We start from the raw sequence: 17,172 nt of genomic DNA on the forward strand, positions 1-17,172 counted from the left end.
GCCCGCCCCCAGCGCGCGCTCCCGCCTCTCCTGGACGCCGCGTGCGCGCGCCCGTGCCGCTAGCCTTCTACTTCCCGCTTCTCTGTTTGCGCCTGCGTGCTTTGGCTACCTGGACCTAGTAGGTTGAGTTGTGTTCTGAGGCCTGAGTGTGGAGTCTGGAGCGGCAAAGCGGTCCCTTTGCCAGGTGAGGTTGCGTGGATTGACACCTAGAGATTTCCAAGGCCTCTCCGGGCTGAATCCCACGGGGAGCAGACCTTACGTGCTCTCCTTGTGCACACCCTATCCAGGAATCAGGCGTTATGCTTTCCGTCCTAGACTGGAGCCAAATCCGTTGTCTTTTTACTTTCCAGAGAGAGAACCCCTTCAACCAAGATTTAAAACAAATGAAACCCCAGTAGTGTGAGGCTCGGGGTAAGAGGAGATGCCTCTGAGAGCAAAACAGTATAGTCTGCACGAAAACAATGCATACAGACCAGCAAAAATCAGTGACTTCCCCCAGGCCGCAGGGCTTCAAGAGAACCTGATTAAATACTTTCACCCTTAAAGAAAGTATCTAAAAGCAAAAAAAGGCTATTGTCGGAGGCTAATTTGTACTATACGCGTTAAGCCGTGTCTAGAGAAAGGAAGCCTCTACCACGAATTTTGAGTGGTTGACCCCCTTGGTAAAACTTGTTATTTGGATGCCTCTGACTGTCTACACTGGAGCCATTCATCCAGTTCATTTAATCCCTCTTGGTGCAGTTGGTTCCATGCTCAGCTACGTTTCTGCCTCTGCTTTAGAGTACAAGATGTTCCCAGGGCTTCACAGAAGGGGATATTTTAAGGGATTAAATTTCCAGACTCTCAGCTTTGTTGAAAGAAAAACCTTAAACAAATTAAATTTAATAGAGTTTAATTGAGCAAAGGATGGTTCACAAATCACAGCCCCCCAAACCAGAATAGGTTCAGAGCAGCGCCATCGCAGCCAGCCTCCTGGTGGAAGATTTATGGATGGAAAAAGGAAAGTGATATACAGAAAACAGAAACTAAATATGGTTTGAGAAGGACTCTGTACTTCTATATCTGAATCCTTGTGGAGGAATGTTTACCTAACTTAACAGTGTGAACCCCCAAAATTCGAGACAGATCTCAATTAATTTAGAAAGTTTATTTTGCCAGGGTTAATGACATGCACCAGTGACACAGCCTCAGGAAGTCCTGATGACATGTGGCCTAGTAGTCAGGGCACAGCTTGACTTCATACATTTTAGGGAGACATGAGACATCAATCAATATATTTAAGATGTACATTGGTTCCTTCTAGAAAGGTGGGGACAACCCAAAGCAGAGAGGGGGTTTTCAGCTCACAGGAAGGTGAGAGACATATAGTTACATTATTTTGAGTTTCTGATAAGACTTTCCGAAGAAGACAATCAGAATATGCATCTATCTCAGTGAGCAGAGGAATTACTTTGAATAGAATGAGAGGCAGGTTTTGCCCTGAGCAGTTCCAAGCTTTACTTTCGCCTTTAGTTTAGTAATTTGGGAGCACCAAGATTTTCCTTTCACAACAGGTAGACAATGTTGAAAACCTAACTTAGAAGTAAGCACCTGTACCTAGCTCAGTCTTGGCCAATCCCAGCAGCCATACTTCAATCACTCATGCACTGTTGAGTGTTCAAACAGTTCAAATGAGGCAAACACCAACCTGTAACCATTCCAGCTGTTTCTGCACCTCACTTCTGATTTCCGTACATCACTTCCCTTTTTTTTTTTTTTTGGTCTATATATTTGTTCTGACCACTAGGCATCCCTGGGGTCTCTCTGAATCTGCTATGATTCTGGAGGCTGCCTGATTCACGAATCTTTCATTGCTCAATTAAACTCTTTTAAATTTAATTCAGCTGAAGTTTTTCTTTTAACAGAAGTGAAGTACAGAAACAGCCAGATTAGTTACAGCTTACTGTTTGCTTTATTTGAACATGGTTTGAACAGTTGGCCAGCTCTGATTTGCTAAAAGTAAATGTTTTGTGTTTGGCACAACCATGGTGTATTGGTAAGAGGGAGTTGAGAGGAGTGTCTTCTAAGATTTGGACTTGTGCTAGATTTTAAGGAGAGCTAAGAGAAGCAGGGCCAGATTTGTATTGTATAATGTCAACGAGTAAGTAGGTTGCAGTTTCTTTACACATCCAGTTAGGTTCTAGTTCACTAGGTAGGGAGAAACCTTTAGGCTGAACTTAGAATATGTAAGGAGGCAGCTTTAGGTTAAACTTAATTTAACAGCTTCCATATATATTCTTTGCTAAAACTGGTTTGGCTGAGAACCACTGTATTCATGCTGCCCCTCACAAATATAGTGTTCTTTTCTTCTTCCAAAGGAGAGACATAATTCTGTGTTCATCCTGAATATACTAAAGTACGTACCATGTGTAAAAATCTCTGCAACATCTGATATTTTGTTGTCTAGATGACAAATAAATAATGTTTTCATTACCATCCTCCTGCAAACCAGGCAGTTTCCAATGTTTTGCTTTCAACAAAATTGGAGGACCAAATCCAATGGTCAGCTGACCATTCAAAATAATTTTTGATGATGAATCAATGTGATTTTTGCATACAATTCAGAAATTCTAAAAAATGAATGTTATTGAAAAGACATACTTTTTCATATGTGGAGAGTTTTCTCAGTGCTTACATAATATAAAATTAAAATGTAATAGTATAATTGACAATGAATAATAACCTAGCAATAAGTAATAGCTATCTATGGATACATGAACTAATATGGGAGGAGCTGTATTTGTCATTAAGAGACATCCCTCCCTCCCTCCCTCCCTCTCTCTCTTTTCTTTTCTTTCCTTCCTTCCTTCCTTTTTCTTTCTCTCCCTCCCTCCCTCCCTTCCTTTTCATTCTTTCTTTTCTTTTCTTTCCTTTTTTTCTTTTCTTTTCTTTTTTTGACAGAGTCTTGCCCTGTTGCCTAGGCTATAGTGCAGTGGCATGATGTCTGCTCACTGCAACCTCTGCCTCTTGGTTCAAGCGATTGTCCTGTCTTAGCCTCCCAAGTAGCTGGGATTACAGGTGTGTACCACCATGCCTGGCTAATTTTTTGTTTGTTTGTTTTTTTAATAGAAACAGGGTTTCATCTAGTTGGCCAGAGTGCTCTCTAACTCCTGGCTTCAAGTGATCTGCCCGCCTCAGCTTCCCAAACTGCTGGGATTGCAGGCGTGAGCCACTGTGCCCGGCCAAGAGATGCATTTTCAACAAATATTACTTTTGCTTAAAAAAATTTGATGTTTTTATATTGTGTTAAGTGTACCTATTGTTGAAACCACCAGTTAAAGGCTACCAGGAGAATACCAAGTCAAAGTTAGGTTTATTTAGCTTGTCCAAGTAGGGGAGAGCACAGACCAAGGAAACCATGGTGTATTGGTAAGAGGGAGTTGAGAGAAGTTTCTTCTAAGATTTGGGCTTGTGCTAGATTTTAAGGAGAGCTAAGAGAAGCAAGGCCATATTTGTATCATATAATGTCAAGAAGCTAGATAGTTTAACAATTGGGTACCTTAGTAATTCTGTTAAAGAAGTGAGAGGAACAGAGGAAGGAAGTGGAGTTTGGATGTCATTAGTAAGAAAGTAGCAATCACTTGAAAATACTTCTTAGAGCTGCAGTATGGTCTTGACTTCCAGCAGAGCTGGCTTTCTCATTATTAATAATTGTAAAGATAACTAAATCTAGACATACATATACATTTTTATGGGAAAATATAGATTGATCAATGAAGAACTTTCAAGTATAAGCCGATTTCTATAGATTGATGAATGAAAGACTTTCAAGTATCAACTGTATTTTATTAGGTAAAATGTTGTAGGGAATAGAAATATGAATTCAAGGAGAAAAAGCAATGATGCAAATAGTTCGTACATTTATTAAATGAATGATACTGAGTATTAAATAGGTTTGACATTTAGGTTACATTATATACATTTAAATGAGTAATATAATTTTTTACAAATAAGTCCCAACATGTACAGTACACCAGAAATTGCATTCTTTGCAAATGTCCAGACTTAGAGATGTCTACCTAAAAAGATGCTGGGATAGTATATTTTTTAAATTCCTAAAACAGTATACATGCAGGAAGGTATGAAACCACCATCACAGATGACCATTACCAACTCTGTCTTCTTTATACTGACTATGGATGCCCCAGTTGCTCAAAACACATTTCTTGGGCAGTCTCATAGGAATACTATTTTAATAATTGCTTGGAGGATAGAGTCATAGATAAAATAGGGATTGTAGTACGTTTTAGGGGGTATACCCAACCAATAAGCCAATTTTCCTGTAGAAACTTCTCTTCTCTTAGGTTTCTATAGCCATGTTCACCTCCTGGGACATGGCTCACAGGGTCAAAAGAGACACTACAACCATGGTAGATGGATTAGAGCCTTTCTCTAGGAATGTCTGAGCTATGAAATACTCTTTAAGTGGTAAGCTGGAGTTGGCTCTTGTGGACTCTGGACGGCTGTTTGCAAAATGTTCAAAAATTGTAGGAGCCAGTTGTTTAACATAGTCATTATTAAACATTAAATTATGTAATTTACTCCTTAAAGGATATTATGAATAACAGTAATAAATCCTCAAAACTCATCACTTCCTTTTACCACTAACTCTTACTGTTATCTATGCTCTTGAGGTTTATGTCTACTGTATCTCTATGGTAGAAATACTATATAACGTTGAGCTACTGCACACCTGTAACCAACTCCATGTTTGGTGGCAGCTTAAAATCAGCCATAATAGGAGTGCTTATGCCACATAAATTGGAAGACCTTACAAGTCCAGGTGTTTCTCCCAGATATCCAGTCATTAAACATTTACCATCATATCACTGACTTCATCAAAGGAATAGAGAAAAGGCAAACTCTCTCTGATTGATCTGGCCCCAGGATTCTTTTTTCTTGACTTTTCTCAATAAACTGATACTTCTTGATATAAACTTGGGAAATTATCTGATACAGTATTATCAATTATTCACAATTTATTATTGTCTTATAAAGAGAGGCTTCTCTTTTTAAATGCAGGTAAAATTAGATAACTACTACTTGACGTTTTTCTTTAGAAAATTGGCAAATGATGTGCAAAGGATATTTCTGGAGAATAGAGATACTTGTGATATCTGGTATAATAGCTTCCTACCATGGGCCAAGTGCTCCTTGTAGTTAGAATTAACTTTAAAGATTGGGGATGGAGAAGTGGGTTCCATTCGGTCCAGTGCTTTTCAGATGCCATCTTTCCATGCAGAATTCCCAAGTCTTACCATGGATACTACTCTGTTCTCCCTTAGCAGAGGAGGACAACTTTCCAAATTACACTATCAAGCAGTTAATGTAAAACCAAACAGGAGAATAAAACTGGAAAACAAATCACTCTAACTTGTTAAATGCAAACATGTTAAAAGATAGATGATATATGATGGAGATAGAAAGAAACAACTCTACTATTTAAAACAGAGATCAAATATTTGTTCTAAGGGAAAGAAGTGAGAAAAGTGATTTTCTTTGGGTTTTGCCTAGATGGGAGAGGATGAAATAAACAGAACTTATTTAATAAAGAGAGAGGAAACCTGAGTTTTCTTCTGTGTCCCCGGGGAAAGGAGAGAGAGGACTCAGAGGGATAGTTGCCACATTTAGAAAAAAATACGGAATACCTGGTAAAATTTGAAATTCAGATAAAAAAGGAATAGCATTTTAGTATAAATATGTCCTATATAATATTTGGGACATGCACGCATGGTAGATGTTGGAACTCTAGGGTAGAGATAGGTGTGAAGAATTTCAAAGGGTAGAGAAAAACTTCAGAATCTGAGGTGGAGGGTGTGAGTTGTCTGTAGATCTGGAAACTGAGAGAAATTAGGGTCAGTGAGAGGTTCCCAGTTACAGTGGGGAATGGGATGAAGTGCTTTTAAGATATAGTGCAGTTTTCTTTCAAGGGTTTAGTAAAATTTTGCTCCAAATAAAATCTTTTTTTTTTTTTTTTTTTTTTAAGACGGAGTCTCACTCTGTTGCCAGGCTGGAGTGCAGTGGTGTGATCTCGGCTCACTGCAACATCCGCCTCCCAGGTTCAAGTGACTCTCCTGCCTCAGCCTCCCTAGTAGCTGGGACTACAGGTGCAAACCACCATGCCCAGCTAACTTTTTTATTTTTGGTAGAGATGGGGTTTCACCATATTGGCCAAGATGGTCTCAATCTCTTGACCTCGTGATCTGTCCGCCTTGGCCTCCCAAAGTGCTGGGATTACAGACATGAGCCACCGTGCCCAGCCTCCAAATACAATTTTAACATTGGTGTTGAGATTGAAGGAGTTGGCAGCTGAGGTCAGGTGGTGGACGAGGAGGAGCTGGTGGCTCCACGATTCTGAACTGGGGGTGTTAGAGTACCTGGAGTGGATGATAGGAGAGAAGCAGGCTACTGAGCATGCTGGCTTAGGAGTGGCTGTGAGATAGCCCCTTTCCCTAAATGTACCCAAGATGCTGCAGTTTTAAAGGAGAAGATGCTCTATGGAGTTACATATGGGCACAGGAAAAGGGCAGTCAAAGAACAAAACTGTATTTCTTCAAACAGCTTTTCCAGATACCCCTATTTACCACTGCTGATATAATTTCTCCTTTTCATTAATACTGGGATTTTCACCGCCCACCCCAACCATACCAAGCAGGTAGAGATAATGCTATATCTTTTTATTTGCCCTACACTGTATTTATTTGTAATATTAGCTTATTAATTAATTGGCTGATCATTATGATAGTTTATATTATTCCCCTTTTATGTCATTTAGAATTGCAGAGGTTAACAATGGGAAAAAGTGGCATATAAAAAATTCCCAACTTCTGGAAATCAATGTCATATTTACCCAAACAGACTCTTTTCTCCCTAAAATGAAGTGACATTTTATTCAGCTTGTCTTCCCATTTAATAGTGGATTCTGAGCTCCCTCTAGTGAGAAATGTGCTCCTTATAAAAGGATTGTATTGAATAATCTCATGGAAATTGCCTCCTTGCTTATTATAGAGCTGAGCAATGAATATATTTTCATTTTAAGCCAGGCTCTTTAAAACTTTCTTAGAGGATAGAATTTTGGGAAGTCATGTATATGTCATTTTTTAAATTAAAAATTACTATGGAAACACATTCAGACAAATATGAAACTAATTGTGCTTTCATTTTTCAGTATCTATTTTTTAAGCTCTTTCTATGATAGGAACCCTGTGCTGGGATCAGAAGGTCACGAAACACGTAGGGTACTGTTCCAAAGGTCAGGCATGAGGAACCCCATTAGCCCTAGGATCTGATTTATTGAAAATACTTTATGATATCTTGTAATCTCAAGTATTGAGAATTTTCTCAATATTAGATCCTAATCTTCAGAATGAGCAGATGTCTTTGAGCTGTCACTCTTATGTGACTGAATTAATCTATTGATTAAGTGTCAGATACCCCAAGGACCACCAGAAAAACCAATTGATCAAGCAAAGCTAGATTTATAAGATTAGCTACAGTAAGAAAGAATACCACCTTGACGGAATCTTGTAAGTATCTGAAAATGAAAGAATAAGGCAGGGTATTTACAGAGTTTTAGGGCCTGGGCTGGACGATTTTTTTAAAAATGTATTTTATTGTGGTAAGAACACTTAATATAAAGTTTATCCTCAACACATTTTCAAGTGTAAGATACAATATTGCCAACTATACTGTTGTACAGCAGGTCTCTAAAACTTATTTATCTTGTACAATTGATACTTTACACCAGTTGATTAGTGATTTGTAATTTTCCTCTTTCTCCAGCCCCTAGAAACCACAGTTCTACTCTCTGATTTTATGAGTCTGAATATTTTAGATTCCTCATATAAGTGAAAGCACACAGTGTTTTTCCTTCTTGGTGGTTTATTTCACATAGCATAATGTCCTCAAGGTTAATTCATGTTGTTGCATATTGCAGGCTTTCTTTACTTTTTTAAGGATCAGTAATATTCCCTTCTCTCTATACAACACATTTCCTTTATCCATTCATCCTTCAAAGGACAGAACAGTACAGCTACTATGGAAAACAATATGGAGATTCCTCAAAAAATTAAAAGTAGAACTACCATGTGATCCAGCAGTCTCATTTCTGGGTATATATTCAACAGAATTAAAATCGGGACCTCTAAAAGATAATTGCACTCCATTGTTCACTGCAGCACTATGCACAATAACTAAGATGCCATGGGTGATTTTCAGTTAGGTCTTGTAAGCAGGGCAAGGTAAAAGGAGTCACATGAAATAAATCATACTATGGTAACCGACCACAAGCTATTCATGAAATGGAGATCAAGTTAGGGTATACATGGCAATTTATAGGCATTAAGAGGAAACAATGTCAAAAAAAGGTCAGTTTAGAGGGTGGTTATGAGTGTCTTTCTTCATTTTAAATCCCTTGCCTTTGAGTTTTAGGGAAAATTCTAGTTTTCCTTCTATTCCAACCAATCAGCTTTCTAACAAATCCAAGCTTTTTTTCAATGTGTTTAATAGGGTTTCTCATTTGAGGTATTGAATGAAAAACCTTTCACTCAATATGAAATGTAACACATATCCAAAAAAATGCACAAACCAAAAACATACTATTCAAGAACTTATCATAAAGCGAATCCCTCCACAGCCACCAACAAAGTCAAGAAATAAAAGATTGCTAGCATCCCAGCAATATTTTTTGTTCTCCCTTTCAATCATTTCACCCTCCTGTCCCTAAAAGTAATCATTATTCTGACTTTTACAGTAATCACTTCCTTGCTTTTTAAAAAATATGGTTTTACTGCAAGTATACATGCATACTCAAATGCTGTGATGTAGCTTTGTCTGTTTTAGAACTTATGACATCATATCATGTTTCTTGTTTTGTGCTTGGCTTTTTTTTGGCTTAATATGTGTTTGTATTATAATTCCACTTTGTTCTTCTGTGTAACCATAGTCTATTTTATTGTCTGTTGTATGGATATGCCACAGCTTATCTATCCTAATATTGTTGACTTACTATTATTTACATTTGGTTATTATTATTATTTTTTTCAGACAGACTCTCACTTTGTCGCCTGTGCTGGAGTGCAGAGGTGTGATCTTGGCTCACTGCAACTCTGCCTCTTGGGTTCAAGCGATTCTCCTGTCTCAGCCTCCCAAGTAGCTGGGATTACAGGTATGCACCACTATGCCCAGCTAAGTTTTGTATTTTTAGTAGAGATGGGGTTTCACCATATTGGTCATACAATTTAAAAAAATTATTTTTTATATGGATATTCAGTTGATCTGGGTTTATTAAAATTATACTATAGAAAACTTCTAAACGTATGTATTAAGTAAAAAGAACACTTTAATGAGCTCTTGTCATTCAGCTTTGACAGTTTTCAACTCATGAACAATTTGTTTTATCTGTACTTCCATCCGCTTCTCTCCTCATATATTATTTTGAAATAAATGACAGACATAGTGTTTCATCCATGAATATATCAGGCATCTTTAAAACATAAGAATTATTTTTAAAAAATAAAATGTAATCACAATACAATTATCACACTTAAAAAACAACTAGCAATAACCCTTAATATCATAAAATACTTAATTAGTGTTCAAATTTCTGATTCTCCTTTAAATATATATTTCTTTACCTTTTGCTTGAACCAGGATCTAAACATAGCCCCCAAATTGGGATTAGTTAATATGTCTTTCAAGTTTCTTTTAATCCATAATAATCTTTTTCACTCTTGCTCTTGCTTTCCCCACTTGCATTCTTGCAATCCATCTGTTAAAAACAAAAAAAACCAAAAAACCAAAAAAACTGAAGACTTGTTCCACAGTCTTATTTTGGCTGATTTAATTAATATGAGGTCATTTCTAACATGTTTCTCTGTCTCCTACATTTTCTTTAACTAGAGACTTGTAAAGATTCAGGTTCAAGTTTTATGTCAAGAGTACCTCACAGGAAGGGTTATTTTCTTCCATCTAGAGACATATAATATCTACTTGTCTCTTTGTGTGTGCATCTATATATGAAGTTAGCTGCCACTAACACTTAATATTGAGATCCAATAATTCATTAGGGCTTGACAAATGATAATATTCTAATTCTATCATCCCTTTTTTATTTTTATTTATTTTTTAAAGACAGAGTCTCACTCTGTCACCCAGACAAAGTGCGGTGGTGTTATCATAGCTCTCTGCAGCTTGAATTCCTGGGCTCAAGCAATTCTTCTACCTCAGCCTCCCAAGCAACTGGGAATACAGGTGCATGCCACCATGACTAGCTAAATTTCTTTTTCTTTTTTCTTTTTGTAGAAATTGGGTCTTGTTTTGTGGCCTCATGCAGTCCTCCCACCTCAGGCTCCCAAAGCACTAGGATTACAGGTGTGAGCCACAGCACTGGCCCCTGGAAACTTTTTTAAAGAGAATCTTCTGATCTAATATTGAGGCAGTCAGTGGTATCATTTATGTAAGAAAGAGAGAATAAATGTTTATTCCTTTCCTTTTATCTAACAATTTTCAAAATAATAAGGTACTTCGTAGCATCCTGTAATAATGACCAGTTAATATTTCTCAAAAGTTTTAAATGTGCTTGTACTTTAAACATATTACATGCATTTTGGATCATGGCAGTTATTATTCTATTTGATAATCATGTTATCCCAACTTTGAGCAATGGGAGCAAATAACATAAATCAATCCAAACTACCTAAACATAACAAAACTTTTTAAAAAGAATAAATTATTAAGACTATACTTTCAGGGATCATTTCTATAGTCTGTTACTGGAGAAGTTTCTCTGAATGTGTAGAGCACCGAGATATAGACCAATGGAATAGAACAGAGGCGTCGGAGGCGACACAACATATCTACAACCACTCGATCTTTGACAAACCTGAAAAAAACAATCAATGGGGAAAGGATTCCCTGTTCAATAAGTGGTGTTGGGAAAACTGGCTAGCCATATGCAGAAAGCAGAAACTCGACCCCTTCCTGACACCTTACACTAAAATTGACTCCAGATGGATTAAAGACTTAAACATAAGACCTAACACCATAAAAACCCTAGAAGGAAACCTAGGCAGAACCATTCAGGACATAGGCGTAGGCAAGGACTTTATGACCAAAACACCAAAAGCATTGGCAACAAAAGCCAAAATAGACAAATGGGACCTAATCAAACTCCACAGCTTCTGCACGGCAAAAGAAACAGTCAATAGAGTGAATCGGCAACCAACAGAATGGGAAAAAATTTTTGCAGCCTACTCATCTGACAAAGGGCTGATATCCAGAATTTACAATGAGCTAAAACAGATTTACAAGAAAAAAAACAAACAAGCCCATTCAAAAATGGGTGAAGGATATGAACAGATACTTTACAAAAGAAGACATACAGGAGGCCAACAAGCATATGAAAAAGTGTTCATCATCACTGGTCATTAGAGAAATGCAAATCAAAACTACATTGAGAAACCATCTCACGCCAGTTAGAATGGCTATCATTAAAAAATCTGGAGACAACAGATGCTGGAGAGGATGTGGAGAAATAGGAACACTTTTACACTGTTGGTGGGAGTATAAATTAGTTCAACCATTGTGGAAGACAGTGTGACGATTCCTCAAGGACCTAGAAATAGAAATTCCATTTGACCCAGCAATCCCATTACTGGGCATATATCCAAAGGATTATAAATCGTTCTACTATAAGGACACATGCACACGAATGTTCATTGCAGCACAGTTTACAATAGCAAAGACCTGGAACCAACCCAAATGCCCATCGATGATAGACTGGACAGGAAAAATATGGCACATATACACAATGGAATATTATGCAGCAATCAAAAACGATGAGTTCGTGTCCTTTGTAGGGACATGGATGAACCTGGAAACCATCATTCTCAGGAAACTGACACAAGAACACAAAATCAAGCATCACATGTTCTCACTCATAGGCGGGTGTTGAACAATGAGAACACATGGACACAGGGAGAGGAGCACTATACACTGGGGTCTGTTGTGGGGGAGTGGGGGGGACAGCGAGGGGGTGGGGAGTTGGGGAGGGATAGCATGGGGAGAAATGCCAGATATAGGTGAAGGGGTGGAAGGCAGAAAACCACACTGCCACGTGTGCACCTATGCAACAACCTTTCATGTTTTTCACATGTACCCCAAAACCTAAAATGCAATAATAAAAAAAGAAAAAAAAGAAAAAAAAAAAAGAAAAAAAAGAATAAATTATTATAAGAATACAGAGCATCTTGTGATTAAGAATGCAGGTCTTGGGTAGGACTGAAACTGGAAATTGGACTCTTTCCATTTCTTGTCCTTGCATCTCTGCTTCATTCATCTCTCTGTCAACTGACTCTCTCAACTTAGTTTTCATAGTGGGCAGAAGTGCTGCTAAGTCTCACTCTATTCCATTCTAGCTTTACTTTTTACTCAGAATCTCTATTACCTTATGATCTACAACCTTCAGGAGAAATGAAAAGAATGCAGAGAATGAAGTTCTAAACTAACTATCAAAGCTTGAGGGAACATCAGATAACAAGGTCTCAAATCATTATAATTAGCCTATATGAAAATAAGATCAGTTCTCTCTAGGAACCACAGGTTTTCTCCCTCTGAGTTAAAAACAGATTGCCTTATGCATTGGGGTATTATTTCCAAGCCTAGATTCTAACCTATTACAAGCTGGTATGACTGACCATTAACAGAGATTCAGATAATGCCTCTGGCTTTATTACTAACAAGCTGTGTTTCTAAAATATCCTCCTAAGTGGACTCTCCATGATCTGGAACCTGGGTATTTAGTCTTCTAAAGAAGGCATTAGGGAAAAGTTGCCTTTGAATTTTGATAGATTAGGTCTTACCTGGTAATGTTAAAAACTGGCATACCAGTAAAACACCAAGGTGTTGATTCCACCCAACTTAAAAAACACCCAACACATTTTTTTTTCTAACTACTTTATGACCATTCCATTCAGAAACCCTAAATTTAGTATGTATAGAAGTCTCTGACTAGAGAAATAAATGGTTTACACACAATGAGACAGACCATGTTGATGACTACAGAAAAAGCAGCTTCCACCCATGTCAACAGACAAGATTAATTTTCTGATTCTTCATCACCCATTTGCTTTTCCCTTACTATTAATATTATCTATTATATTTTTGTACCTTTAACTGACTAAAAGACTTTCCAATATGATCTTCCTTATATTAATTCCATTACTTTTGACTCCATATAATTTTTGGCCATTTAAGAAAAAACTTTCTGATGTATTTTTCTCATATTATAGCTATGACTATGAATTTAATTGTTTGCTGACAAAATTTAATAACTACACCTTCAAACACTTCAAAAGGTAGATTATTTATAAGACCTTCTGTATCTTAAATTTCTCTCACATCATTAATCCCAACCTTTACTTAGTCCTATACAAATTAAACTTTGGCCTCCCATTAACAAAATGTTTTTGCTAAAGTTGTTACAGCTTTATCAGCAAAACCTAGCCTTTTAGAAAAGAACTAATCCCATTCTTGCCACAATAATCAGTTTGTTCTCTTCAGAGACATACCAATCCGCTTTGCAGGAAATATTTAACTTCATCTAAGCAACCTGCCCAATTTGAGGGACGAAATATTAGCCTTCTTCTATTGTTCTAAATTATACTTACACTCTCAATCTGTACTTATTAGAGTACTACCTATGTGAACACAAGGCTTATACCTGTATGCCACACACTAACTTAACCTGTATATGCAGGATAATTGTTAGAGAGTTTTTGATATTTTAAAAGTAGCAGGAGATCATGTTTCCTTGAAAAGAATGCCCAAAAACCTCCAAAAAGAGGCAAGGATCCATGGGGAAAGCCTGGTTTTCAGGGAGGGGAAGCACAGTCCCTCACCATCTCCCTTGGCTGAGGGAGGAAGCTCCCTTTGCCACCTGCAGCTCCTGGGTGGGGTCTTGTTCCACTCTGTTTTTGCTCGCTCTCCGTGGGTCACGCTCACCACCTAGTCAGTCCCAGTAAGAGAACTTTGGTACCTCAACTGAAGATGCAGAGTTCACTGGCAGTTTCCGTCCTTCTTGATGGGAGCTGTAGAGCAGACCTGCCTCTATTTGGCCATCTTGGCTTTACCCCCTCTGGCTCCACCCCCACATCGTAATATACCCAGAGAAATATAAATCTTTTTTTTTTTTTTTTTTTTGACACAGATTCTCACTCTGTCGCTCAGGCTGGAGTGCAATGGCGCATCTTGGCTCACTGCAACCTCCATCTTCCAAGTTCAAGCGATTCTCCTACCTCAGCCTCCTGAGTAGCTGGGATTATAGGTACGTGCCACTGTGCCCAGCTAATATCTGTATTTTTAGTAGAGATGGGGTTTCACCATGTTGGCCAGCTGTTCTTGAACTCCTGACTTCGTGATCTGCCTGCCTCAGCCTACTGAAGTACTGGGACAGAGCCTGGCCCCAATGGAATATAAATCATTCTATTACAAAGATACATACATGTTTGTGTTCATTGCAGCACTATTCACAATAGCAAGAACATGGAATCAACCTAAATGCCCATCAATGATAAACTGGATAAAGCAAATATGATACATATACACCATAGAATACTAGGCAGCCATAAAAGGAATGAGATCATGTCCTTTGTGGGGATATGGATGAAACTGGAAGCCATTATCTTTAGCAAACTAAGGCAAAAACAGAAAACCAAACACCACATATTCTCACTCATAAGTGGGAGCTGAACAATGAGAGCACATGGACACAGGGAGGGGAACAACACACACTGGGGCCTTTCAGGGGGTAGGCTGGAGGAAGGGAGAGCATTAGGAAAAAGCTAATGCATTCTGGGCTTAATACCTAGGTGATGTGTTGATAGGTGCAGCAAACCACTATGACACACGTCTACCTATGTAACAAACGTGCACATCCTGCACATGTACTCCAGAACTAAAAGCAAAAACAAAATTTTAATGGCAGTAAATACAGGCTATTTGGAAAAATTCCTTGTAGGAAATTTAACTTCCTCTTTTTTTATACTGTACGGGCTATAACTACCACAGTTAATGAACAAACAAACAAAAACACTATTGTAGAAGGATACCAAAAACTTGTCCTTGAATCCAGGAAAACTTAAAAATTATACAGCTTTTTCTTTAGAAGCCTGATAAACCCATTTAAATTTAAATTCATTCACTGATGTTATCATGAATAGTTAAATAGCCTTTGAATTATTCTTAACAATCCAAGGAAAACTTTATGCTATAACAGATCACTTATTGATGTGCTTATATATACTAGAGGACAAGTAGAATAGTCCATGTCTAAGCTAAAATAAAAATCTACTTCTCTAAAACAGATCCAGGTGAATTCTAGGATATATTTTCATTACTTTTATTTTATATTCTAGGCTCCTATCTCTGAGACTTATTGTAAAGTTGAATAACTAATCATACATTTCAGGTTATTACTTTTTTTGCAACTGGCCAATATATCATATTCAGAGATATAAATATGACTGCACAGCCATTGTCATGTCAGATGATTCAACTCATCCTATGACAGAAGGAAGCGTTAACCCTAATCTAATATGAACTCTGTTCTCTGAACAACTGTGTTAGTTCATTCTAGCACTGTATAAAGACATACTTGAGACTGGATAATTTACAAAGAAAAGAGGTTTAATTGCCTCATGGTTCAGCAAGCTGTATAGGAAGCATGATGGTGGCATCTGATTGGCTGCTGGGGAAGCCTCAGGAAACTTGAAACTCCTCAGGTGAAGGGGGAGCACACAGAACAGATCAGATGGCCATAGCAGGAGCAAGAGAGAGATGAAGGAGATGCTGCACACTTTTAAATGACAAGATCTCACGAGAACTCACTCATCATTGCAAGGACAGTACCAAGGGGGAAATCCAATTCCGTGATCCAATCACCTCCCACCAGGCTCCCACAATTCTGGTCCCAGTCATTTTTGATAAGGGACCAGAAGTGTTTCTCCAGCATTGGGGATTACAATTCAACATGAGATTAGAGTGGGGACACAGATCCAAACCATATCAACAACTTTCTGATCTTGATCAGCAAAATCTCAGCAATGGTGAAAATCTGGATATTGACGATATCTTCTTCCTTTGATTAAGAAGGGGATTGAGAAAAAGAATTGCTTCTGTTTTCTGATATCCAATTTGGAGCAAATTCCTGCATCCTTAACACCCCCATCAGTCATCTAAGACAAACCCAAGTCCTAAAACCTTCCTACTGGGACAGTTCACTGTTCCCAATTGTGTGCATTCACCCTCATTGCAACGATTCGTAAACCCAAGTTCCACAATTGGAGGTGCATTCATAGTAGTCTTTGACTGGATGAAATTGACAGATTGATATAAAATTGCCATTGTTGTAAGCAAAAAATTGTTGCATATTGACCGTTTCATACGGTTCAACTTAATACAACAAATGTGGCCGTTTTGAGGGTACACCTCTGAGAGTCAGTGGTAATTCTAAGAAAAAATACCCTACTACTACTTGTTGAGCATCCCTAGTCTAAATACCTGAAATCCAAAATGTTCCAAAATCTAAAACTTTTAAAGTGGCAACATGATTCCACAAGTGGAAAGTTCCACACATGACTTCCTGTGATGGGGCACAGTAAAAATGTAGTCAAAACTTTGTTTAATGCACAAAATTATTTAAAATATTGTGTAAAGTTACTGTCAGCCTATGTGTATAACATGTGCATAAAACATAAATAAATTTCATGTTTAAACTTGGATCTTATCTCCAAAATATTTCATTATGTATGTACACGTATTCCCAAATCTGGAAAAAATCTAAAATTTGAAAGAATTCTGGTCCCAAGCATTTTTGATAAGGAACACTCAACTTATATTTCTACTACTAGATGATAGACTGGTTATCAGGAGTTAATAGGAAAATGTGGTAGAAACAGTAGATAGCTTTTAAATAATTTTTATCTAGAGAGAAAGATAGGAGAGAGTTAGATATTGGAGAGACTTCAGAGGGCTTATATGCAAAGACAGAGATGGAAGTAGAAAAGAGGAGTTAAAAATACTGCAGAGAGAAAATAGTGGAACCCCAGAAGCATGGAAAAGGTTGGAATTTAGTCC

The 17,172-nt window shown here is 37.7% G+C and overlaps 1 pseudogene; it reads left to right on the forward strand.

The window, feature by feature from the left end:
* Positions 1 to 10,773: 10,773 nt before the first annotated feature.
* On the forward strand, positions 10,774 to 10,851 carry LOC135275637 (small nucleolar RNA U3; annotated as a pseudogene).
* The last annotated feature ends 6,321 nt before the right edge of the window (positions 10,852 to 17,172 follow it).

This window comes from Aotus nancymaae, unplaced genomic scaffold (assembly GCF_030222135.1).
Source record: "Aotus nancymaae isolate 86718 unplaced genomic scaffold, 86718_ANA_hifiasm-v0.15.2.pri h1tg000017l, whole genome shotgun sequence".
Lineage (NCBI taxonomy): Eukaryota > Metazoa > Chordata > Mammalia > Primates > Aotidae > Aotus > Aotus nancymaae.